Source organism: Phacochoerus africanus, chromosome X, assembly GCF_016906955.1.
Source record: "Phacochoerus africanus isolate WHEZ1 chromosome X, ROS_Pafr_v1, whole genome shotgun sequence".
NCBI classification, from domain to species: domain Eukaryota; kingdom Metazoa; phylum Chordata; class Mammalia; order Artiodactyla; family Suidae; genus Phacochoerus; species Phacochoerus africanus.
Genome location: NC_062560.1, coordinates 42,782,244 through 42,808,968, shown reverse-complemented (window position 1 = coordinate 42,808,968; position 26,725 = coordinate 42,782,244). Strand labels below are relative to the sequence as shown.

Here is a 26,725-nt window from a genome sequence, read left to right as displayed (position 1 = left end):
TTACCATCTTGTCTTCGCTTTCCGTGTAGAAATTCTTGTACATCACATGTTAGATTCATAGGTATTGATCTTTTGTGGTGCTATTTTAATGTGGTATCTTCATTACATTTCACTTTGTGATGGATTGTTGCTGGCATATAAAAAGGCAGTGTTGGGAGTTCCCATAGTGGCTCAACAGGTTAGGAACCCGACTAGTATTCATGAGGATGCTAGTTCGATCCTTGGCCTCAGTCAGTGGGTTAAGGACCTGGTGTTGCTGCAAGCTGAGGTGTAGGTCACAGATCCAGCTCAGATCTGGTGTTGTGAATAAGTTTTCTTTCTTTCTAATCTGTATACTTCTTATTTATTTTGATTACTACTTGTACTGGTTAGGACAAGTAGCACAGCGTTGAACAGAAGAATAGATAGAGGGCATTCTTATCTTGGTATCAAAGGGAAAGCTTTCAATATTTCACCAGTAAGGATGGTGTTTACTCTAGTTTCTTTGGAGAGTGGACATTTTTAAAGGCAGTTTACCTCTCTTGTATGTATCTTATACTTCAGCAGGAAGCTTCCGTAATATTTAAAAATCCAAGGACTCGAGTGAAGAAAATAGGAGAGAGTGACTTCTGAGCTCGCCGAGATTTCACAAAATATCTGATTTCTCAATCGCCTGTCATGTTTGAAATTTTGCAATCCTGTGGTTTATTACATTGATATAAACCAAGTGAAAAACTCCCCGGATATAATGTACAAATGCCTTTTATTGTGTATCTCAGATATAGCCACTGATCACCCTCCTAACTCTGGATGCTTCTCTAATACAGAAGCATCCAGAGTTGAGGGCTGCTTTTATTAGGGGAGGTTTACATGGATGAAATCAATGAGCAGTCAAGACCCATTGAACTCCAATCAGAATCCCACGTGGACAATACCTCTCCCAGGGTTGCAAGTTGCTGCCCTGACGCTGAGCACCCTCTCCATGGCAGTTTGGGTGGTGATCAGCGGTAGACAGCCGGTTTGTTTAGACCCATCACCTCTATAAGGAAACCCTGATTCGAGAGTGCCTGGCTGATGAAATGTACATACACAGGACAGTGCATGGAAATCCTTCATTACTTCTTGCTTGGCATTTATTTTGTAAGGCTGTTTTCAAATAGTTTAAATTTGCTTTCATTGAAGTCTATTAAAAATTTAGCAGAGCATAATTCCTGCAAAAGCCTTTTTATCTCCCTGATTATACAAGTAATAACATTCAAGGCAGGAAAAGCACAGAAAACAAAATAAAAATCCAGCTTCTCAGTACAGCGTGGTACATATCTTCCCACTCTCTTTGGCTGTGCATATATATTTTCTTATTTCACATACTGGTTTGTGTCCAGATGTGCTTACAATCGATCACAAATCTTTCCCTATAACATTCAGTATTCTCCTAGGAGTTCCCGTCGTGGCGCAGTGGTTAATGAATCCGACTAGGAAGCATGAGGTTGCGGGTTCGGTCCCTGGCCTCGCTCAGTGGGTTAAGGATCTGGCGTTGCGCTGAGCTGTGGTGTGTGTAGGTTGCAGACGCGGCTCGGATCCCGCGTTGCTGTGGCTCTGGCATAGGCCGGTGGCTGCAGCTCCGATTCGACCCCTAGCCTGAGAACCTCCATATGCCGAGGGAGCGGCCCAAGAAATAGCTAAAAAAAAGAGAAAAAAAAACAAACAAAAACATTCAGTATTCTCCTAAAATATGATCTGCGGCTATTTAATATGGTTACCCTATAATTTATTGAATGAGTGGATTATTAGACATTATCTAATGATGTTAGTACTACAAAGCATCCCAACAGACAGACATACAAATGATTTGTTAATCTTGCCTTTTAGAAAAGATTGTTAGAAGTATAAGTTCAAAGCAAATACTATTTCCAGTCTTTTCGTACCAATTGCCCTCTGGGACGGTTGTGCCAATGAAGTCTTACAAGCCCTTATAATTTCCAATTTCCTTGCTACATTATCATGATAATATCCCCTTTTACATCTTTATGAATTCGACAAGCAGAAATGGTGTCTTGGTTTAATTTGGATTTATTCGATTACTAATGAGGCAGAACTTATTTTGATGTACACAAACTGTGATTTTGTCTTTGACTGTATACCCGAGTGTGGTACTGTGGTAGATACTCTCAGAATAACTCAAAAAGTGTTGGTTGATGAACTGACCGTATTATTATTCATTAATTTATTTATTTATTTTGGCCAGGCAGGAGTAGTGGGGCATGCAGAAGTTCCTGGATCAAACCCGTGCCATAGCAGTGACCGGAGCCACAGCAGTGACAATGCCAGGTCCTTAACCACTCGGTCACCAGGCAACTCCAAATGGTATTGTTAAAATTTCCTTTTTTTAAAAAAAAAACTTCTTGGACTTCTAGATTTAAAATCTGTTGCTGTGAGTTTTTCTACTTCAGAACTCTGCCTCTTTTTTTTTTTTTTCCCTCCTCTAATAAGGGTGTTTTAGATAAATGAAAAACATTAGCTCTTTTGGTAAGAGTTTCAAAGGCCACGGGCACAGTTTTATCAAAGCTCCACATATAATGATGACAATCTTAATTTAAATTTACCTGATTCTGGAGTTCCTGTTGTGGCTCAGTGGAAACAAATCTGACTAGCATCCATGAGGACACAGGTTCGATCCCTGGCCTCGCTCAGTGGATTAAGGATCCGGCGGCATTGCTGTGACCTGTGGTGTAGGTCACAGACACCAATTCGGATCTGGAGTTGCTGTGGCTGTGGTGTAGGCCGGCAGCTACAGCTCTGATTCGACCCTAGCCTGGGAACCTCCATATGCCACAGATATGGCCCTTAAAAAAAAAAAAAAGACAAATACATGCATACATACATACATACATACATACCTAAAATTTACCTGATTCTGTCTTCCAAAACATTCCCAAGGCCACACAACCTCTTTGTTATTCACAAGTTGTAGAAAATGAGATTGAATTAGTTAGCGAGGACACACAATTTTTTTGGCAGATGCAGTATATTTTTGTCTCCTGTGAATCTTCTCTTTTATTTGATGGCATTTAGCTTACTTGCCTTCTGCAAGCAAATCTGATAAATCATAGTTCACATATAACTTCAGATTTTAACTCAAATGCGCTTAGGTAACCCAGAACATAGATAACTGAAATTAGAGATCTTACGAAAAAATATGCTTGACTCTTGAAATAATTCATTGTGTTTGTGACTAGTTATTACCAAGTTGGTAAGAATGTGCTGTTAAAAAGAGCTTATTAATTGATAACCATCATCTGTTACTAGAGACTATAAATTGCAATTAATCCACAATGCTTAGGAAAGGTTTTTCTTTGGCTAATTGAGTCGTATCGTATATTCATCCCACATGGGACATAGATGTTTGAAGCTTTAAAATTCAGTAAAATATATTTATCACTAAATTTAAAATTACTTCCATTTTTAAGTTAAAAGACATCAGGATTATGAGATTCCTTAGCAATGTATATGATCCTTAATCTTAAATGTATAGTGTTCTACAAGGATTAGATTCAATGCTTTAGTAATCCTTTTCTCTCCTTGAAATCAGTTTGTTGTCATTTGTTGAGAGAGAGGGAAACAAGTTTTTTTTCGTAGTTATTTTTTTCATCATTTGGATTCTAGCAAGCCAGTTTACTCTATATAATTTTTTTAACCTCACACAAAATTTGAAATTAAGGATAGGTCATTTTTTTTTTCATTTTCCAATGTTTTTCTTTTTTCTTTTTTTTATTACTCAATGAATTTTATTACAGTTATAGTTGTACAATGATCATCACAACCCAGTTTTATAGCATTTCTATCCCAAACCCCCAGTGCATCCCCCCACTCCCTCAACCTGTCTCATTTGGAAACCTTAAATTATTCAGAGTCTGTGAGTCAGTATCTGTTCTGCAAAGCAGTTCATTGTGTCCTTTTTAAAAGTTTATTTTATTTTTTTAATATAATGTTTATTTTTTTTTCCATTATAGCTGGTGGTTGCCAAGGGGGAGGGGGAGGGAGTGGGATGGATGGGGTGCTTGGGGTTAACAGATGCAAACTATTGCCTTCGGAATGGATTAGCAATGAGATCCTGCTGTGTAGCACTGGGAACTATGTCTGGCCACTTATGATGGAGCATTGTGTCCTTTTTTTTTAGATTCCACATGTCAGTGATAGGATATGATGTTGGTGTCTCACCCTTTGACTGACTTCACTCAGCATGATCATTTCTAGGTCCATCCACGTTGCTGCAAATGCCGTTATTTCTTTCCTTTTAATGACTGAGTAATATTCCACTGTGTATATGTACCACATCTTCTTGATCCACACCTCTGTCGGTGGACATTTAGGCTGTTTCCATGTCTTGGCTATTGCATATAGTGCTGCAATGAACATTGGAGTATATGTATCTTTTCAAGTCATGGTTTTCTCTGGATAGATGCCCAGGAGTGGGATGGCTGGATCAAATGGTAATTCTATATTTAGTTTTCTGAGGAATCTCTGTACTCTTTTTCACAGTGGTTGCACCAATTTACATTCCCACCAACAGTGTAATAGGGTTCCCTTTTCTCCACGCCCTCTCCAGCATTTATTGTTCGTAGACTTTTTGATGATGGCCATTCTGGCTGGTGTAAGGTGGTACCTCAGAGTGGTTTTGATTTGCATTTCTCTAATGATGAGTGATGTTGAACATCTTTTCATGTGTTTTTTGGCCATCTGTATGAAGGATAGGTAATTTTTAATAGTTTACGTCTGCTGGGTCTTATTAATCTTAAGTTAACCTCTCATTTAGCAAACTGATCTAGTGGACAACCAACCAAAACACAATCTCGTTTTATTTATTCTAGGGTCCTGCAATGCCCATATAGTCGTCTTCTTAAACTGTGGCATTTTTGTCACCTAATTTGGACACACGGTCATCAATAACCTGTGTTAGTTTTGTAGAAGGAAATTGAAGTACCTTAAGTCATTTGCTGAGGGATTCCTTCTAAAAAATTTTTATTGGAGTAGAGTTGACTTACAATGTTGTGTTAGTTTCAGTTGTACAGCAAAGAGAACCAGTTATACAATATACACATCCCAATTCCGTTTCAGATTCTTTCCCCCTATAGGTTATCACACAATACTGAGTAGATTACCCTGTGCTATTCAGTAGGTCTGTGTTACCTACTCATTTATATATAGTAGTGTACACACATCAATCCCAATTCTCTTGTTTATCCCCCCCCCCCCAACGTTTCCCCTTTGTTAACCAAAAGTTTAGTTTCAAAGTCTTTGAGTCTGTTTCTCTTTCATAAATTCTTTTGTGTCCTTTTTTCAGATTCCACGTATAAGTGATACCATATGATGTTTGTCTTTCTCTTTCTAACTTCCCTTAGTATGAGACTCTCTAGTTGCATCCACGTTGCTGCAAATGGCACTATTTCATTCTTTTTAGGGGCTGAGTAGTATTCCACTGTATCTACGGACCACATCTTCTTTATCCATTCCTCTGTCCATGGACACCTAGGTTGTTTCCATGTCTTGCTTATTGTGAATAGTGCTGCATGCCGAGGTAGTCTTATGAATTGTTTTTACACATTGTCCTTTTAAAGTTTTAGTTGTTTTTCTTAGTTATTGTTTTCTAAAAGTCGTGGGGGAATATACATAGTTTAAGAGCAAATAGGTCTGTAGGACTTAGGGAGAACAGCAGCAGTGGTCCTTAATTTCTCCCCTTCAACCTCTCCTCTCCCAGCATTTCTGATTCCCCAGAGACAGCCACCTTCAACTGTTTGTCTTCCCTTGTGTTTTTTAGTATTTGCCTCTATATTTCTTTTTTTTTTTTTCTTTTTAGGGCTGTACTTGCAGCATATGAAATTTCCCAGGCTAGGGGTCGAATCAGAGCTACAGCTGCCGGCCTACACCACAGCCACAGCAACACCAGACCCTAGCTGCATGTGCAACCTACACCACAGCTCAGGGCAACGTCAGATCCTTAACCCACTGAGTGAGGCCAGGGATCGAACCTGCATCCTCATGGATACTAGTTGAGTTTATTAACCACTGAGCAACGACGGGAACTCCCTTACCTCTATATTTCTCAATAAAATCTTTATACTGCTATTTCTTGATTTTTTTAGTGCTATAAGTTGTTCCCTTGCCATCCCATACAAGTATACTTTCCATGTCCTCTTCTCCCAATGTAGCCATATAGAAATCTCAACTGGAACAATATTCAGTGTTTAATTAGTATGACTTTGTAATATAAGATAGTCCCAGCCAAGCTGTGAAGTATACTATGACTACTTTTTTTTTCTTTTTTCCTTTTTTTTTTTTTTTTTTTTTTTTGCTTTTTAGGGGCACACCTGTGTCATATGGAAGTTCCCAGGCTAGAGGGGTCGAATCGGAGCTGCAGGTGCTGGCTGACACCACAGCCACAGTAACGCCGGATCTGAGCTGTGTCTGCGACATACACCACAGCTCGTGGCAACACTGGATCCCCAACCCACTGAGCAAGGCCAGGGATCAAACCAGCATCCTCATGGATACCAGTCGGATTCATTTCTGCTGCACCACAATGGGCACTCCTGACTTTTTTTTTTTTCCTGCGTCACTTTTTGTTTTCCTTGGAGTAAATACTTTTCCTGTCTCTTTTGCTTGTTTAATTTTCTATCTACAAAGACTTCACCCTCAGACTCTCAATAAGTTTGAGTATCTTAGGTACTCTATCGGTTTATCCTTTTTTTTTCAGAGAGATCTCTCCCAAGGTCTGCTTAAATAGGGCACCTTGCTCCTTAGGCCTGCAGAATACTCTCATTCTAGAATCTTCCTTCTCTGCCATCTTGGGTGTGCTTTTTGGTCTTCGTCTTGACTTGGTTTTTCTATTGCCTGTTCTCATATCTTCCTCTTTTATATTTTATTGTTTTCTGGGGTGAGCACATCCTCCAGTGGTTTCTCAAGAAAGAGGGCATGGGAGGTAAAGTTTTTGAGACTGTAGGTGTTATACTTAATTCATAGTTTCACTGGATGTAGAGTTTTAGTTGGGAAATTATTTTTCTCCTTCAAGTTTTGATGGCATTGTTCTCTTGTTTTCTAGCTTCCAGCATTGCTGTGGAAAAATAAAATGCCATAATGATTCATAATCCTTTATAGGAAAGCAGTTTTTTTTTTCTTCTCTTTCTCTCTGTAGAGATGTTTTCTTTGTCTCAAGTGATGAAAACTCTGCCTTGATGTGGGTCTGTTTTTCTCCATTGTGATGAGCTCTTCTGAACTGGAATTTCAAGTCTTTCAGTTTTGAGAAATGTTCTGGAATTATCGTGTTGATGAGGTCTTCTCGTCTGTTTTTCCTTGCCCTGCGTTTGCAGAAGACAGGCATGGGAAGCAGGGATGGCTGTTACTTTTCTCCAGAAGCCTTAGAGACTTAATTTGCCTCTTAAACTATGTACGTTCCCCCGAAACTTTTACAAAACTAAGCTATCAATAAGGAAAGAACTAAAACGTTTGAAAAGGAACAACTTGTAAAACTGAAGAATTCATTAGAATACCTCGGCAAATGATTTAAGTTACTTTCATTTCCTTCTGCAAAACTAACTTAGCTTATTCAAATTTGGATCTTCTGACTTGGTCCTTTACATCTTTTTTTTCTCTTATTTTAAAAAAAAATTTCCATTTTTTTGGCTGCACACATAGCACGCAGAAGTGCCTGGGCCAGAGATCGAGTGTGAGCCAGAGAAGTGACAATGCTGAGTCCTTAACCACTAGGCAACCAGGGAACTCCATTTTTCTCTTTTTAATCTCATATGTTCTGCTCTATTTTCTGAGAGATTTTCCCAACGTTATCTTCCTAGCCTTTTATTGAATTTTAATCTTATTTTCGATAGCTCTTCAACTCTTTGTATATTCTGAATGTTCTTTTCTCATTCCATCTTGTTCTTGCTTTGTGGGTATACTATCTTACCTCTCTGAGAATGTAAATAATCCTTTAAAATTGTTTTCCCTCTCCCTGCAAAGTTTGCTTCCTGCTTTTTTTTTTCTGTTTGGTTGCTTTGATGACATTTTTCATATTTCTTCTCTCTGGTGACCTTTGACTGGCTAAATACATTATAAAGCTTTGTTCACATGAGTAGGTTTTTCAACTGTGGGAAGCACTGTAGGATCATCTGCCTGATCTATTTCACCAGGAAGTCCTCAATGATAACATATGTCCCCTCTTGAACCGATCCTATTCCCAGGATAGGAACCTCTCCTCTCTTGCTAGCATTTGGAAACCTCGTTGGGCAAAGGAAGCTGGCCATGTCAACATTTAGAGTGTAAACTTCTCCCTATGTTCATTATAGTATCTCATCTGTCTGCTGTGCTTGCTGTCCTTCTCAGCCACTACAACGAATAAAACTTCAGTCTTTTGCCAGGATGAGATAAGATCTGTCTCTTGGCTATTTGGGGTGGAGGGACAGTTTGGAATCTAACTTCTTACACAGATTTTCAATGAAATCCTCTATTTTTAGCCTTACCTTAGCTGCCATTTCTACAGCTGCCACCAATCCCTGAGCTCTTAGGAAATTCTGAGGTGCAAACTGGGTTGTTTCTTGGCTTTCCCACGGCTGGCTTAGAATTCAGCTGCCTTGAGCCTCTTAAGTCAGTTACCATGTATCCAACTGTTTCTCACCTTCCATCATTTTATCGCTCTTGTCTTCTCTCTCTTCTTGTTCCCTTGGCTCTCGGGCTGATGTAACGTGTGGATTCAGTTGGTTATTCATATCCAAAACGATGCCCTCCTTTTAACTTCAATTCAATTTATAATATTGTTATGTTTTTCCGATACATTTATTTCCTTCCATTGCTCCCAGCAGCCCTCTCTCCCCTCAATCCAGCCATATGTTCAAATGTTAGAGCTCATTCATGAGACACACATACGAATGACACTTGCAATTTCAGTGCAACTGTTGGAAGAAACCATATGTGTTTGAGTGTGCATGGGTGTGTGCACACGCACGCGCGCGCACACACACACACACACACAGAATATGATTAGATTAAACTCCTAGTTTACTTAGGGAAGAACCTAGAACCATCATGGAAGCAAGTTGGCCAAAGAGAACAAAGGCAGGTTCAACATATCTTGTGAGGCTTTCCTTTCAGCCTTCAAGCCAGCGTCCCTGGGAAGCTGCAGGTAACACTGAGCATGCGAAGTTGAGGTGTTTTGTTCGTTTTCTTTCTTTTTTTCCGCCCACACTCACAGCATGCAGAAGCTCCTCTGGGGTCAGGGATCAAACCTGCGCCACAGCAGTGACCTGAGGCACTGCAGTGACAACGATGGATCCTTAACCCACCGCACCACCAGGGAACTCCTGGTTGCTTTCTTTTTCGACCCAAGAAACTCATCTTTTTAAAACTCCACCACAGTCCCATTGAAGAATGTACACAAATGTATGCCCTCAGACAGAAATATTTAGAGAGATCCTAGAATATTAGCGGCAAGCTGGAGGGGGGATGGGCAAGTGATTCTTGAGGAAACTCAACATCAGCAAGACCCTATGCTCATTTAAAGGAAAATACTGGGTGACTGTGAAGAGGTCCTTAGACATTCTCTGTATCCATCTTCCCAGGGTCCTGGAAAACCTGTTTCCCTACAGTCTGTCCGCAGGCTTCAGGAGAATACTCCTTTTGCTGGAGTGGCTCTGATCCTATGTTTGGTCCAAAGATCATCTAGCATTAAATTTTAAAACAGTCTTCCAAGTGTTTGACTCTAGTGCTTATGGAATATAGCCATGTTGATGTCCAAATGAGTCTTTTTGTAGAAGCCGATTATGACAGCCAGTAATGTTATTGTTGACATCCTATGTTTTTTTAGTTCTAAGCAATTACTGACCCACATAAATGATACAGAAACTTGCAGTTTTAAAGAATTAGCTATCCCACTTTGCATATGGTCTTTCTCCCTGTAATATGTTTTGGTTCTTTGTAATGGGCCATGGTAGGACTCTGTGTAGTGTGGATTGGTTGGTTTACTTATAGACGCTCCAAAGACTGTTATAAGGGGGAGTTCCCACTGTGGTGCAGCGGAAACGAATCCGACTCGTATCCATGAGGATGCAAGTTCAAGCCCTGGCCTCGCTCAGTGGGTTAACGACACAGTGTTGCCGTGAGCTGTGGTGTAGGTCGCAGACGTGGCTCGGATCCCACGTTGCTGTGGCTGGGGTGTAGGCCGGCAGCTGTAGCTTCGATTCGACCCCTAGCCTGGGAATTTCATATGCCATGGGTGCAGCCCCAAAAAGCCAAAAAAAAAAAAAAGACTGTTATATGGTACTGAAGACTTTCATGCTGCCTTGTGGTGGATGCTACAACGACCTGAGTGCTTGGTGCAAGTCTACTTGTAGAGAATAGTTTTATCATCTAAATGGCAAACATAGATGAGTTCAAAATTGAGCTCTAGTCCAATAATTAGATGGAGTTCCCTTGCGGTGCAGTGGGTTAAGGACCCAGCATTGTTGCTGCATTGGTTTGTGTCGCTGCTATAGTGTGGGTTTGATCTTTGGCCTGGGAAGTTCCACATGCTGTGGGAGTGGCCAAAAAAAAAATGACCAATAATTAGAAACAGAGTGATAGTGTGTCACCAAGGTATAAATAGCTAAATAATTGGGGTTCTCATGGTAGCTCTGGAGGTTAAAAACCTGGCTAGTCTCCATGAGGATGCGGTTCGATCCTTGGCCTCGCTCAGTGGGTTAAGCATCTGATGTTGCTGGGAGCAGTGGTGTAGGTCACAGACGAGGCTCGGATCCATTGTTGCTGTGGCTGTGGTGCAGGCTGGCAGCTACAGCTCTGATTCAACTCCTAGCCTGAGAACTTCCATGTGCTGCAGGTGTAGCCATAAAAAGAAAAAAAAAGCTAAATAATTTCTAAAATAGAAGAATATAATGTGTAACCAAAGGAGTAAGCTGAATATTCTTCATTTTTTTAGTTGCCACTCTAAATTGCTGTTCAAACAGGGACAAATAAACCCAGAAGTTTTTGTCCCAGCGGATCTTGGTGAGCTATAAGCCATTATGAGAGCAGCCACCAAAGAGGATTTGGTGGCTTAGTTCACAGGCCCAATAAGCCAAGGAAGGCTTAGCTCACATGCCCCAAAGGTTACTCCTTGCCCTGAAATTGCCTTTAGCAAGTTTCAGTGTCCCACATGTTTGGCAGTTGAGCCAAAGCTAAATAATCAGCAGTTTTATGAGTTCTTGAGGTATTTAGTCCTTTTGGCAAAATAGATTTTTCTCATTTGAAGTCAGCTCAGATGCAAGGAGTTTGGTCTAAGTCTGAGCCCTCCTATTAAGGAGTCCGCAAAGTTCATTCTCATTTTGTTCTTTGCTACAGGACGGCTGTAATCCAGTTAATATAATTCTTTCTTGAGTAACTAGTATTATACATTTTAGAACTCTGGATCCGAAATGTAAGAAAATACCCTCAAATTCATGTTTTTCAGACTTTTGAAAGACAGCACAGACACAGACTTCAAGTTGACATTTTTGAACAAACTGTACAAACTACATTTTTTGCTGCTTTGGAGTGGAAGATGATTTTTTTTTTTTTTGGTAACTTCTTATGTTTGTTATATGGCCTCTGGTCAAAATTACCATTTGGACTTATATTTGCTCTCTTGTAGAAATGTCTTTCTCTCCCTTTTTAATGGCTGAATCTACACATAGCCCATGGTCCAGCAGTGTTTATATTTTAACCAGCCCAAAGACTAGACTTAAAATTGAAGAAAAATTTTACCCTGTACCATACATATCTCAGTTGGTGGTATACATTTCTAAAGTTTTTTTTTTTTTTTTTTGGTCTTTTTGTCCTTTCTAGGGCCGCACATGTGGCATATGGAGGTTCCCAGGCTAGGGGTCCAATCAGAGCTATAACCGCCGGCCTACACCACAGCCACAGCAACACTGGATCTGAGCCTCATCTGTGACCTACACCACAGCTCACGGCAATGCCGGATCCTTAACCCACTGAGCGAGGCCAGGGATCGAACCCACAACCTCATGGTTCCCAGTCGGATTCGTTAACCACTGAGCCATGACGGGAACTCCACATTTCTTAAAGTTGTACATCACATTAAGAAAAATATTTGAATGAAAGAGCAAATATGGAATGTTTTTATTTTTATTTTTTTAAATTTCTTTTTGTCTTTTTAGGGCCACATCCACAGCATATGGAGGTTCCCAGGCTAGGGGTCTAATCAGAGCTGTGGCCACTGGTCTACGCCACAGCCACAGCCACAGCAACTCGGGACCTGAGCCAAATCTGTGACCTACACCACAGCTCACAGCAACACCGGATCCTTAACCCACTGAGTGCAGCCAGGAATTGAACCTGTATCCTTATGTATGCTAGTCAGATTCATTTCCACTGAGCCACAACGGGAACTTCTAGAGTGTTTTAAATCCAAATCATGATGCCATTTGCTGAAAGATTTATGGCTAAAAAAAAAGAGAAAATCCCTCTAGAGGAATGTGACAATCAACTTGCCCTCTGTTCTGCATTATGCATGCTTAAGATATGTTTCAAGTCTTTGGGCTACTTTCCAATGTTACAAGGACTGAGCTTTGTTGATTTTTCTGTTTATTTTGAGGTCCCATTTTCAAAACAACCTCATAGCTGGGAAGAATCTAAAAAAATTAGAAAATTAACTTTAGGGCATATTGTATAAGTTCCTTTCTAAAAATACTACCTTTTCAAGCTCCTTTAGATCCAGGGACGCCAGCAATTCTCAGACAGAAAACATTGCCCTCATTTTATAGATAAGAGTACTGAGATCCAATTGGTAAGCCAAGATATGCATGCGCTTTGGGGAAGATAACTTTATTTATTCATTTATTTATTTGGGCTGCACCCTGGCATATGGAAGTTCCCAGGCTAGGGGCCAAATCAGAGGTGCAGCTGCCGGCCTACGCCACAGCCACAGCAACACTGGATCCAAGCTGCATCTGTGACCTGCACCACAGCTCATGGCAACGCCGGATCCTTAACCCACTGAGCAGGGCCAGGGATCCAACCCACATTGTTATGGATCCTAGTCAGGTTCATTAACCATTGAGCCGGGAAGGGAACTCCAAGATAGCTTTAAAGTCTAGTAATCCTAAGCATGAATGTATTAAAATGACATGGCTATAGATGTCTAATTTTGAATATTTTGTTAGCATATAAAAAATGTGAAGAAAATAAAAATGTTACATATAACCGCACATATGTTATATATAACATATAACACAATTATATATAATTCTGATAGATATATGTTCCAGATATATATTATATAGTTATAACTTAATATATATAGCTATAACTAGAACTAGAACTGTAGATATACATATAAGTGAATATATGTATATACATGTATATCTATCTCTATACAACTGTATTAAGGCTAATTTGACTATTTTGAACTCTGAACCGTCCTAGTCTGTATTCTTAAGAACGACACCCCAAAAAATGGATATGAGGCTTGAACACACCACACATTTCATAAACAACTGCCTTGGAGAATTTGACTCAGTGGACATTGATTGATGCCTGCTATGTACAAGGCACCGTGCCAGATGCTAAGGAGGTATTGAATTTCCTTTAACCAACAATCCTCAAATCTCAGTAACTAAACTCTTAAGTCACAGGCCCATGTAGGCAGCAAGTGTTGGCAGGGTGGTGGGGTGACCCAAGCTTTATCCAGGCTGCGTAGCTCCATGTGACAGACCTGCTGGATTCTTACCAAACCCAGCCTGAGTTGGAGATGGCAGAGGAAATTAGTTAGGGTAAGTTACGCACCGTGGTGCCCTGGAGTCCGTTTATACAGGCTTATGAGAGCCAATGGTTAGTGTCACTTCCCGACTCTATGTTCAGTGACATCGCTTTGGTAGCTTGAAATGGGCCATGGTGGGAGTATTTATACCGTGGAAATCAGCAAACTCTACAAATCAGGGTTTTCAGTTTTATTCTGTCTCATTTAGAGATCCAGATGCTCAACCTTGACCAGCACACAGCTGGTCATATGAGCTGCTTTTACAAACAATCCTAGTATCTCCATGACTTGACACAATGCATTTGTCTTTCTTACTCACATTACCATATAATGCCAGCTGACAGGCCACTGGACTCCAGGCAAAACCCAGAGATCCAGCTCCTTTCATCGTCATCCTGGAATATCTGCTTACAGACTAGGGGTAGGTGGAGAGAACACAGAGAAGGCCTACCCCTTCTTAGTTTTTAATGCCTCAACCCCAAGGTGACCCTTCACTTCCATGGACTTCTGGTAGTGAGAACAAATCATGAGGCCCCACCTAGAAGCCAGAGAGACCACAAATGCTTGGCAATGGACGAAAGCAGAGGAAGTTATACCTGAAAATGACCGAAAGGCTAAGCAAATGTTTGTTTATTTTTTTTCTGGATTCAGGAAGACCTGGATTTGGGAAGTACTCATTCCATTGAACAAGCCCCAGTCATGTGATGTAAATTTGACCATTCTGTTGATCAAGACAAGTCACAAGATTAGCCCACATTTAAGAGGAGGGGCAAGAAATGTCACCTGGCATTGCTGTGGCTGTGGCATAGGCTGACAGCTGCAGCTCCAATTCATCCCCTAGCCTGGGAACCTCCATATGCTGCAGTTGCGGCCCTAAAAAGACAAAAGGCAAGAAATATAGAAGAAAATGAGTTATGTTCTGCTTACGTTTTCTTCTAGAAGTTTTATGGGTTTTGGTCTTATGTAAGTCTTAAACACATTTTGAGTTTATTTTTGTATATAGTGTGAGAAAATGTTCTAATTTCATTCTTGTAGCTGTTCAGTTTTCCCAGCCCCACTTTTTGAAGAGACTGTCTTTTCTTGATTGTATATTCTTGCCTCCTCTGTCATAGGTTGGTTGACCATAAGTGCATGGGTTTATTTTTGGGCTCTCTATTCTGTTCCATTGATCCAAGTGTCTGTTTTCATGCCGGTACCATACTGTTTTGATTACTGTAGCTTTGTAGTATAGCCTGGCGTCAAGGAGCCTGATTCCTCTAGCTCTGTTCTTCTTTCTCAAGATTCTTTTAGCTATCTAGAAGATATTTAGCTATTCTTTTAGGGTCTTTGTATTTCCTTACAAATTTTAAAATTGTTCTAGTTCTGTGAATAATGCCATTACAATGAAGCTGTTAGGAAAATGATTGTAATTCCAATTATATTCTACTTGATTCCAGTGCTGCTTCATGACTCCATCATATTAAAAAAAATGTGTCAGTATATGCACTGCTAATTCTGAGGAAGTCTTTGTCCTTTAGATGTGTTTGTAGATGCCCCCTCCACTCTGGTGAAAACTGCTCGTTCCAAGACAAGGCAATTTTGGATGAGTTCAAGTACTTCACCCATCAAATTAAATTGGATATTCATGCAATTTTAATTTCTCCCTTTTTCCATCCCTTCCTGTGATTTAGGGTAATTAGCCAAACTTCTTAATCTGCTTGTCTATAAATTTGGGCTCTCCATTCAGATAAAAGAAAATTGGCAAAAATCATTGAATTTTTTTTTTCAGTGATGACCCAGCTTGAGTCAGATTTTTATGCCTCACCCATTCCCAGGAGCTGAGAGATGCTTGTGGAGGGGGAGCTTCTTCCACCCCAAAGTTCTCTCTGGGATAGAAACAGCCCACCTTTCATTTTCCTTCTACCTTATTCTTGTTTCACTGGGTATGTTTTACTTTGCTCTGTTATTTCGTGTTTTTCTTTTACGTTAGCAGTTGGATGTTTTCTTTTCTTTTATTTTTTTGCTTTTTAGGGCTGCACCCACAGCATATGCAGATTCCCAGGCTAGGGGTCCAATCAGAGCTGCAGCTGCTGGCTTACACCACAGCCACAGAAACACTGGATCCAAGCTGCATCTGTGACCTGCACCACAGCTCATGACAATGCCGGATCCTTAACCCACTGAGTGAGGCCAGGGATCAAACCTGCATCCTCATGGATACTAGTAGGGTTCTTAACACACTGAGCCACCATAGGAACTTCCTGGATGTTTAATTTCTTAAAATGTCATGAGTTATTTGCATTTGAATTAAAACATCTTTCAAATCAATGAATGAACGGCCATCAGTGTGAACTGCTTATTTGTACATCATCGATTCAAAGCAAGTCAGAGCATAATTATCTGTAGGACCTCCATACTTTTACCATATAATTGCGATATTTTTAATAGCTTTATTGAGGTCGAATTCACATACAATACGCTGCACATATTTAAATTATACAGTGTGATAAATTTTCACATATGTGTGTAGCTGTGAGACTGTCTTCACGATCAGGATAATGAACACGTCCATCACCTCCAAAACTTTCCTCCTGGCCTTTTATAATCTCCCCTTCCCTCTCCTGGTAGCCCTGCCCATCCCCACACCCATGCCCCGACTGCTAGGAAGAGGCACTATTCACTATTTCCTGGCTCTGTGTGAGCCCTGGACACTGTTCCTCCTGAACCTTTGGGGTGGTTCTTTCCCCAGCCTTGCGTAGTTTCCTCGCATACACACTGATGATGGGGACTCTGCTGAACCCCTAAGGGAGGGCCCCCTCTGCCGCTCATGTGAGTTTTTCCTCTGTGTACCTCTCTTATCTCTACACGGCAAAGTGCTATTGCTTTGAGATCCCTGGGCTCTTGGCTCTGTGACGCGGATACCTTCTCCGTGCAGTAAGCAGAGTGTACTTCCTTTGTTTCCTCTCACTGACTTCATTTGCCTGCTGCCCAATATCTTCAAAACCATTGTTTCAAATATTTTGTCCAATTCCTGAGTTAAGATGGGGGGGGGATGCCTTTTCTCCCTGTTATTCCATCTTGGCTACAAGAGGAAGCGCCTCATAGTGTTTTTGTTTGCTGTAAAATATTTAAAGGGCAGTAAAATTTCCACTCATCAACTGTAGGAAAATATTTTTCATGAATTCAGTAAGCAGATTTGGAAGGTAAATTTAATTTCTTAGCTTCTTAAATACAAGGGCATGGGACTATTAAGAAGATTGATATTCATTATAACTGCATTTGAAGGAAAATGGATGAACTGAGTAAAATGTAGAAGTAAGTCACTAGAAGACATGATTGCCAATTTCTTTGCCCTCTTCTCCCTGTTCTTACACTACCTTCTCTCCAATGTCTGCCCACTCTCCTCAATTTAAACTTTACCACCCAACCCATCCATCTCTCCAACTGATAACCGCTTATCAGATGCCACTGAGTGCCAGGCATCAAATGAATTCTAAGGCAAGGAACCTCTTGTAAGGTGGTCATATATGGTGAGGGAGAGTCCCATCGTGATACAGGTGTGAAGAAAACACTGAGGCAGGAGTTCCCATCATGGCTCAGCAGTTAGCGGGACCAACTAGCATCCATGAGGATGCGGGTTCGATCCCCGGCCTTGCTCAGTGGGTTAAGGATCCGGGCGTTGCCGTGAGCTGTGGTGTAGGTCACAGATGAGGCTCGGATTCTGCGTTGCTGTGGCTGTGGTGTAGACTGGCAGCTGTAGCTCGCGTTGGACCTGTAGCCTGGGAACCTCCATATGCAGCACGTGTGGCCCTAAAGAGACAAAAAAAAAACAACAACAACCAAAAAACAAAAACAAAACAAACAAACAAACAAACTTGAGGTGGGGCTGAAGAACAGATCAAGGAAAGCCTCTCCTAGAAGGATATATTTGAAAGGGGTATAGAAGAATGAGTAGCCTTTGCCAGGCCAAGATGGGAGGGAGGAGGCATTTGAGAGACAGGGAATGAACCAGGCCAAGGTAAGTGTGGCAAAAAAAGTGAGTCGTCTTCTAGAGTGGTGAAAAACTGCTGGAGCCTAGGGGCTGGAGAGGTGTGTGACTTGGTAGGAGATTTGGCTGCAGGAGTGGCTGGGGCCAGGCTGAGAAGAACTGTGAGTGCCAAGCCAAGGAGTCTGGATTTGGATTTTCCAATAACCTGAAGTTTCAGAGCAAGGAAGGGGCATGGTCGTTTGTGGGTCCTGGACTCTCTAGGAGAGGAAGGTAGGAAGAGGGTTCTGCAGGAGGCTGCTGAAGCCATCCAAGAAAGGCTCTGTGGACTGATGGGAAAGACATGTCTGCAAGAGAATCTGCAGTGTGCCGTGACCAATTGCACACCAAGGATGAATGAGCTGGAGACCTGAGGATAAGTGCCTCTGGGTTTTCCAATTTGAGAGAATTGGCAAATGTCGTATCATTAACTAAGATGGAGACAGAAGACAGAATAGGTTTAAATTATCTCTTAGTCCCACTGAGTTTGGAATTGGGAATTTGTATGAGCCGTTTAGGTGGAGAGTTTTGGTGGCCAATTAGACCCCAAGAGAGAAGTCCGAGAGTCAATAGTTGCGGTTTAGAAGGATCAAGACTGGTTTGATCATAGCACATCAAAAAATGAGAAGGAAATTAATATGGTATTCTTATTCTCTGAAAAACTTTAATGAAGCATATTGTACTTTAAATATCTTTCAAACAAAGATATTCATGCAGGCCAATTTCTAAGTATCCCAGTGTAAGAGAGAAAATTCTGCCGTAATAGTCTCCCAGTGAGCAAAGGGATTTCAGGTATTCTAATCAGCCCTGGTGAATTCTAGAAGTGTCTGTGGCATAGCAGTATTCTTTAGTGAAAATGAAAATGTCAGACACGAGATATACATGGTAATAGACTTTGTAAGCAGTGACCATTGGAAGAGAAAAGCAAGAAAGCAGACATAAGAAATCCTTAGGAGTCAGTGCTGAGCCCTTTTTCAGAGTTGCTATTTTAAGGTCAGTTCTGATTTAAATATTCCTGGTACTGAATAAACAGAGGAACTTGGGTCAGCCTGAGTCAGCCTCACACCCTCAACTGACTTCATCAACCAAGGCATTCTGACTTGGCCATTTTATGAGCCTGTGAAAGTGATCTATTTGAGGAAGACGTGATTTGGTTTGACCTTCAAGCAATGGAAAAGCAAACACTTGCCCCTTCAGGAGGACTTCCTCAGAGGAAGCTCTGCCTCAGACAGTAGAAACCCGCTGGCATTTCTCAGGCTCCTGAGATGTCAGTAATGTTACTGACAACGTGTGTCTTCATGAGAACTCCTTGTTGGAGCAGTAATGGTAGACACCTTTGTTGGTGCCAGGTAGTCCAAAGTTCTTACCAAGTTCTTTCCTTCCCTAACGCTCCTGGTCCAAGGTGAGCAATGTCGAGAATCATGAGAAGGAAACTCTCTTCTCCAAGGCGACAAGATCTGAGCAGAGAGAATGAAGAACTCACATTTCTTGGATCCTAATCCAATACCCCCGAACATGACAGAGTCCCATGCCTTTATCCCAAAGTCAGACATCCAAAGTCAAAACATTAAAAGTCAAACATCAAAAGTCAAGCATGATACTCAGTTTTCAGACTGAGACAAGATTTGTGTGTGTGTGTGTGTGTGTGTGTGTGTGTCTTTCAGGGATGTAGCAACATCAAGAACCTTCCTGTTTTTCAAGTGCCACCTAGAATGAATGATTCTTCAATGCACCATAGATGACAAAGTAGCAATCCCACACCTTAAAATTTTTCTTTTTCATATGATTGTCAGTGGACATTTAAAAATGCAGTAATAAACTCTCTTCAGGAACCTCTATACTTGCAAACATATTCCTGAGAGGAGATAATGGTGCCACTTGTTCCAGAATGATTGGAAGGTGTTTGAAAAGGTAGACGTTGAGTTTCAGAGAACTTAGAAATTCTTGGTAAGTGGGGCCTGTCCTTAGAACCCAGGGCTTTCCAACTGCTGGGGAAAAAAAGTGCTAAAACACGGGAGTTCCCGTCGTGGCGCAGTGGTTAACAAATCCGACTAGGAACCATGAGGTTGCGGGTTTGGTCCCTGCCCTTGCTCAGTGGGTTAACGATCCGGCGTTGCCGTGAGCTGTGGCGTAGGCTGCAGACGGGGCTCAGATCCCGCATTGCTGTGGCTCTGGTGTAGGCCGGTGGCTACAGCTCCGATTCAACCCCTAGCCTGGGAACCTCCATATGCCGAGGGAGTGGCCCAAGAAATAGCAACAACAACAGTAACAATAACAACAACAAAAAAGACAAAAAAAAAGTGCTAAAACACGATGGAAGATAGTATGAGAAAAAGAATGTGTGTATATATGTGACTGGGTCACTGTGCTGTGTAGCAGAAATTGATACAATGCTGTAAATCAACCCTACTCTAATAAAGAAAAAAAAAAAAAGAGTGAATAGCAGCTATAGGCCACACCTATAAATGTCCAGTGCAAGTCTTCCACAATGAACTTGATGGACATGCCCAGATTGCTCAGTGGAGCAAAAGCCTTGAGCCCTTTGTATCCAAAATAAACTCTGGGTAATGGTGAGTCATCTTAAGGATGTGATAGCAAAGGTTAGAGACAAGGAGTTCACACTCAAAAGACCACCACCCTTATCCCAAACTGCTACTGATCTCTGACCTTCTACCACCAGTCACGTCCCAGCCTCCTCCTTCTTGGAATTCATGGAAGAAAAATAGGTGCTACCACCAGGTTGTGAATTCATTAACCAAGCTTATTCCCTAGTTATTATCTGGGCCATTGGTTGGTAAAGGAGAAGGTAAGGAGCCCCAAATAAAACTCCGTCTCCTTTGCAGTTCTTCTTTATTTCTTTTCTTTGCTTTTTTGTCTTTTTAGGGCCACACCCACGGCATATGGAGGTTCCCGGGCTGGGGGTCCAATCGGAGCTATAGGCTCTGGCCTACACCACGGCCACAGCAATGCCAGATCTCAGCTGTGTCTGTGACCTACATCACAGCGCACGGCAACGCCGATCCTTAACCCACTGGAGAGGCCAGGGATCGAACCTGCATCCTCATGGATGCTAGTCAGATTCGTTTGCACTGAGCCATGACGGGAATGCCTGCAGTTTTTCTTACTTATTACATAGCCATATTTAGGGATTCTTGATTATCCCAGAAGTGAGGATACCTTATAATATGCTACTTTTCTGGTCATCTTATTAGGTCTTTGCTATGTTCCAGGTTTCGTGCTAGGCATTTTATGAAGACGATTCTTACAAAATATCCTGAGAAGTGGGTAGTATACCTATTTTACAGATGAGAAAAGTAAGAGTCCCTGGGGTTAAGTGACTTAAGCAAGGGCACCGAGACTCAAACCTGGGTCTAACTCCACTGTCCTATTCTACCTTAACTCACTAAGCAAGGGCAGGGACCGAACCCACAACCTCATGGTTCCTAGTGGGATTCATTAACTACTGCACCACAACGGGAACTCCTCTACCTGGACTTTTGTTAAATCTCTAACAAGCCATAGTGAGATGGTTCTCTATACTTAATCATAAAATGATGGCTTCTCCTCAAATAACTTTTAAAGGGTTTTCCACTAAATAGTGTTTAGGGGTCATACTCATTCATTCTCACTGTGTGTGTGTGTGTGTGTGTGTGTGTGTGTGTGTGTGTGTGTGTGTGTGTGTGCGCGTGTGTGCGTGCGTGTGTGAGATTTATTTATTTACTTATTTTTATTTTTTGTATTATTATTTTTTTATTACTCAAATGAATTTATCACCTCTGTAGTTGTATAATGAGCATCACAATCCAATTTCACAGGATTTCCATCCCACAACCCAAGCTCATCCCCCCACCCCCCAAACTGTCTCCTCTGAAGACCATAGGTTTTTCAATGTCTGTGAGTCAGCATCTGTTCTGCAAAGAAGTTAGGGTTAGGGTTAGGGTTTGGGTTGGTTAGGGTTAGGGTTAGGGTTGGTTAGGGTTAGGCCATGCCCATGGCACACAGAAGTTCCCCGGGCTAGGGATCCAACCCGCGCCGCAGCAGCAAGCTGAGCCACTACAGTAACAATGCTGGATCCTTAACCTTCTGCACCGCAGAAGAACTCACTCTCGCTATTTAATGCCATCTCCTAGAGGGCCAACTTTTGCCCCTGTTTGCCTGGACAAACTTTTTGCTCCAGCCAGCCGAAAATAACTTCATGTTCTCACATCCCCCCTGCGTTTTGCAATGTGCATTCTTTGCCAAGAGCAGAAAGGTGGGGACAGTCTACAAAAGAACTGCATGGGGTCCATCTTCTACTCATTGATGGGCCAGGCAGAAGCCAAAGACATTGTTTGAAGGAGGGGCTGAGTCAGATATGAGACAGTCAACATAGCTGCACGTCTACGTGTATGACCCTGGACAACAAAAGGCCATTCTCTCCATTTCTCTATAAAATTAGTAAGGCTTCAGTCCCAGGAGTCCAAGGGACCCACAGCTTTGGGTCCACTGGAGATAACTGCCCGAGAGATATACCACAATCACAGAAGGGGTCATGGCTTTGCAGAGTGGGTATGGCTGGCGTGTTACCCCCTTCAAAACACCAGCCTGAAAGAACAGCAGGATAGTCCCTGAGCACACGTGAAACACCCCTTCAGATCCTGGGAATAGCTGAAGTGATGGGGAGGGAGATAGCTCTGGGGCTGAGGCTTAACGTATCCAGAGTTATCAAAGAACCCTGTTGGCCCCTCACCCTCATTTGGCCAAGCCAACTGGTTGGGCTTGGATAAGATTGAGTTATGCAGTCCATTCCTTTGGGAGGCATGTATTAAATACCTAGGAAGTGCCAGACACCGTGCAAAGCTCTGAGGATCCAGAGACAAATAAGACCCAGTCCTTGACCTCTGAGGACTTACATCCTGATAGCAGGTCTACTCCTTATCTCCTCAAGGGATTTTATCCTAGAGATCTCTTAGACCTTTGGCCCCAAGATCCCACCAATGGCCGCAGAGATTATATTCTGCGCAGAGAATGCACTATAAATGCAACCCTTTGTGTTATGCGTGGAACAGCCTCACTTGGTGGCTCTGTTTGCACCGATTATCCACCTACAATACCTTCCCCTGCATCTCTGCCTTTCACCTCCTTCCACGTGCATCTCTGATCTGAACTTCTCTCTTCATCCTCACATCCCCTCCTGACCACAGCCTGGAAAGTGTTCCCCTTTCCTCCGACCACCTTTGGTGTATTCTATCTGTCATGATGATCTGAAAATTAAGCAAGGCCCACACAGGCCCTTTCTCGTTCAGTGTTTTTCTTTGGCTATTATTTTCGCCCTCTGTTCTTATTCAGCCTTTGGCCAGCCTGAATCTGATCTCCTTGCGAGGTTTTCAGTTCTAAGGGTAGGAACTGTGTCCTCCCCATCTTTCTGTCTCCCTGTAGGGCTTGCACACAGCTGAAATTCAATAGGACAAAAGAAGTAAGTGCTGTCTAAAGGGAGAGACCTTTTAAACAGTGAGACAGGCCAGTCCAAACGGAGTGTCTGTGACAAAACTCTTCCATCAATAGGTTTTTCAGATTCTTTCAGTTGTTGACGCTCCAATGGTTATGCTAATGACAACCAAGAAAAGCACAGATGTTGGCCAGGTACCAAACTCCAGATGAATTCTAGCCCAGCTCATTCTTTTCGCCAAACTTTCTGCAAGAGCATCTAACAAGAAGAGGCTCAGGCACCATTGACTTCCCCTCCCAACTCTTCCTTGAGGGAGTCAAGCTTTTTCTTTCTCAGGTTCAAACCATGAGTGGGAGATCCAAAGTATGGCGCTCTGAGGGTCCAGGAGGAAGATGGAGAAGGAAAGAGAACAAGCAAAAGGTCTGCAAATCAAGGAAACGTTACAGCGGGGGCTACAGAGCTTGGGTTTAGAAACTTAGAAGAGATCAGTTCGGGTCATTTCCAATTCATTGCTGAGGTTATGTTCTTGTAAAGAACAGTTGCTTTTGGGGTTCCCGTCGTGGCGCAGTGGTTCACGAATCCGACTAGGAGCCATGAGGTTGGGGGTTCGATCCCTGGCCTCGCTCCGTGGGTTAAGGATCCGGCATTGCCATGAGCTGGGGTGTAGGTTGCAGACGTGGCTTGGATCCTGCATGGCTGTGGCTGTGGGGTAGGCCGGCAGCAGTAGCCCCGACTGGACCCCTAGCCTGGGAACTTCCATGTGTTGAGAGGGCGGCCTTAAAAAAAAAAAAAAAGCCACAGTCCTGTGGGGGGAGGTGACATTAGGGTCTTCCCAACCTCCCCAGTGTCAGACCACAAAGCCTACTAATTCTTAGTCTGTGTCAAATGATTTGCATTTTCTTTCCTAAATGTCCTTGTGCGGTGCTACAATCCGAGAGTCCAGGATGCTGGGGTTTTTCTCTGAGTACCTCACTCCTCTAAGGTTCGGTTTCTGATTGACTCATGGGGCTCCAGTGTCCCGGAGCAGATGGGGCAGCTTGGCCAACTCGGAGGGGAAAAGATTGACTTCAGATGAAAAACTTCTGTGTCTGTGACTAAGGACTGAGTCAGCTACCTGGTTTAGGATGTACTATTTGTCAGAAAGTCGATCTGGAGGAAATATCACTCATTCTGGCCAGAGTCATGGTTTTCGGTGCATTTTTTACTCATGAAATTCAAAAAGAACAGGGTGCCAGTTTAACCTTGGGGTTGAGGTTATGAATGAGAAAGGAAGTTGAAATTACCCAGGGGGGCTGTCCCCTTAGTCAGAGTTTCAGAGCATTCCAGACTCTTGTGTCAATGAAAGCATATTGAGCTTCCATCACATAACAAAGAGTCAAGCACTGGTCTGTTTGGAGACCCTCCCTGGCCGCCGACAGTTTGGCTCCTTTGAGCTCTCTTTCACCATCACTCCCTCCTGCTGCCTCTCTTTCCCTCTTTCTCTCCCCTTTCTCTCTTTCTTTCTTCTTTCTTCCTTCCTTTCTTTCCCCTCTCTTTCCTTCCTTCCTTGAAAAAAAGCAACGGTTCTTTTTTTTTTTGGGGGGGGGTCTTTTTGCCATTTCCAGGGCTGCTCATGCAGCACACGGAGGTTCCCAGGTTAGGGGTCGAATCGGAGCTCCTCAAAAGTCAAGATTCAGGCCCTAAAGTGTTGCTAGTCACATCTTCATGTGGGTACATAACCTGAAATAAGGTGCAGAGAGAAGGAGAGAGGAGCAACAGGAACACTGTAGCGTAGGTGTATGTGTCACACCCCAGGTCAGAACCTTGGAGAGCTGGGTCCCTTTTGGAAAGTTGTTTTGCTTCTCTGAGGACCATGACAGTTGATCTAACTCGATGATCTCACCTACCTCTCCCCTTCCTCCCTCCCTTCCTTCCAGTTTCCTTCTTTCCTTTCCTTCTTTTCTCCAAGTGTTTGTTGAACCCCCTCTACGACTTCGTTCTATGGCATTGGGAATAGAACGGTAAATAAAGGAGCTCCCATTGGGGCACAGAAGAAAACAAACCTGACTAGCATCCATGAGGATGCGGGTTCCATCCCTGGCCTCTCTCAGCGGGTTCAGGATCTGGCGTTGCCGTAAGCTGTGGTGTAGGTCGCAGATGTGGCTTGGATTCAGTGTGGCTGTGGCTGGGGTGGAGGCCGGCAGCTGCAGCTTGGATTCCACCCCTAGCCTGGGAACTTCCATATACTGTAGGTGTGGCCCTAAAAAACAACAACAACAAGAAACAAACAACTTTAAATAAGATAGGCTATGTCTCCATCCACGTGGCTTATATTCTAGTGGGGGAACCATGACAAGCAAATAACTAGATACATAATACAGATTGTCCTCACTTGGCATTGTTCCAATTTATGTGAATTTCAGCCACCATGGTTTAGTTAACAACAGTCACCCAATAACACAGTTCATATTTCAGTCATCACCAACTATTAATTATGAGTAATTGCATAAAATACCAGTTTTACTCCTAGCTCTCCAGTCCACAAATCACTGTGTTATATAAGTGACAAATGTATGTTATGCTCAGTGACCAAACACATCTCTTCTTTTCAGAGTCAATCAGTAACTATTCATCTGCTGTTCAGTTCGCACAAGGACAGCAAAGCATGTAGTTGTGTTGCCTTCTTGTCTCCTAGTGACAAAGATATGTTGCAGGCAAAATAATTTTACTTTTAAAACACTACTACTATTCGCAATAGCCAAGACGTGGAAACAACCTAAATGCCCATCAACAGTTGAATGGATTAGGAAGATGTGGTATATATATACAACGGAATACTACTCAGCCATAAAAAAGAACCAACTGGAGTTCCCGTCGTGGCGCAATGGTTAACGAATCCGACTAGGAACCATGAGGTTGCGGGTTTGATCCCTGCCCTTGCTCAGTGGGGTTAACGATCCGGCGTTGCCGTGAGCTGTGGTGTAGGTTGCAGACGCAGCTCGGATCCTGCGTTGCTATGGCTCTGGCGTAGGCCGGTGGCTACAGCTCCGATTCAACCCCTAGCCTGGGAACCTCCATATGCCACGGGAGCGGCCCAAGAAATAGCAACAACAACAACAACAACAACAAAAAAGACAAAAGACAAAAAAAAAAAAAAAGAACCAACTAATACTATTTGTAGCAACATGGATGCAACTAGAGATTGTCATACTAAGTGAAGTAAGTCAGAGAAAGACAAATACCATAGGATATCACTTATATGTGGAATCTAAAATATGGCACAAACGAACCTGTCTGCAGAACAGAAACAGACTCCCACACATAGAGAATGGACTTGTGGTTGCCAAGGAGAGGAGGGAGTGAGATGGACTGGGAGTTTGGGGTTGATAGATGCGAACTATTACATTTAGAATGCATAGGCAATGAGGTCCTACTGTATAGCACAGGGAACTCAGTCTAAACTCTTGGGATAGAATGTGATGGAAGATAGTTTGAGAAAAAGAATATTTATATATGTATGTATGTGTGACTGGGTCTTTATGTTGTACAGCAGAAATTG

General features: G+C 42.4%; 1 long non-coding RNA gene across 1 annotated transcript in view; it reads left to right on the top strand.

The window, feature by feature from the left end:
- Window positions 1-2,229: 2,229 nt before the first annotated feature.
- Window positions 2,230-26,725, top strand: part of LOC125118199 (uncharacterized) — a 31,637-nt gene continuing 7,141 nt past the window's right edge. Inside the window, exon 1 of the long non-coding RNA XR_007132794.1 lies at window positions 2,230-2,343. This is a non-coding gene — a long non-coding RNA (uncharacterized LOC125118199). The remainder of the gene's footprint in view (window positions 2,344-26,725) is intronic.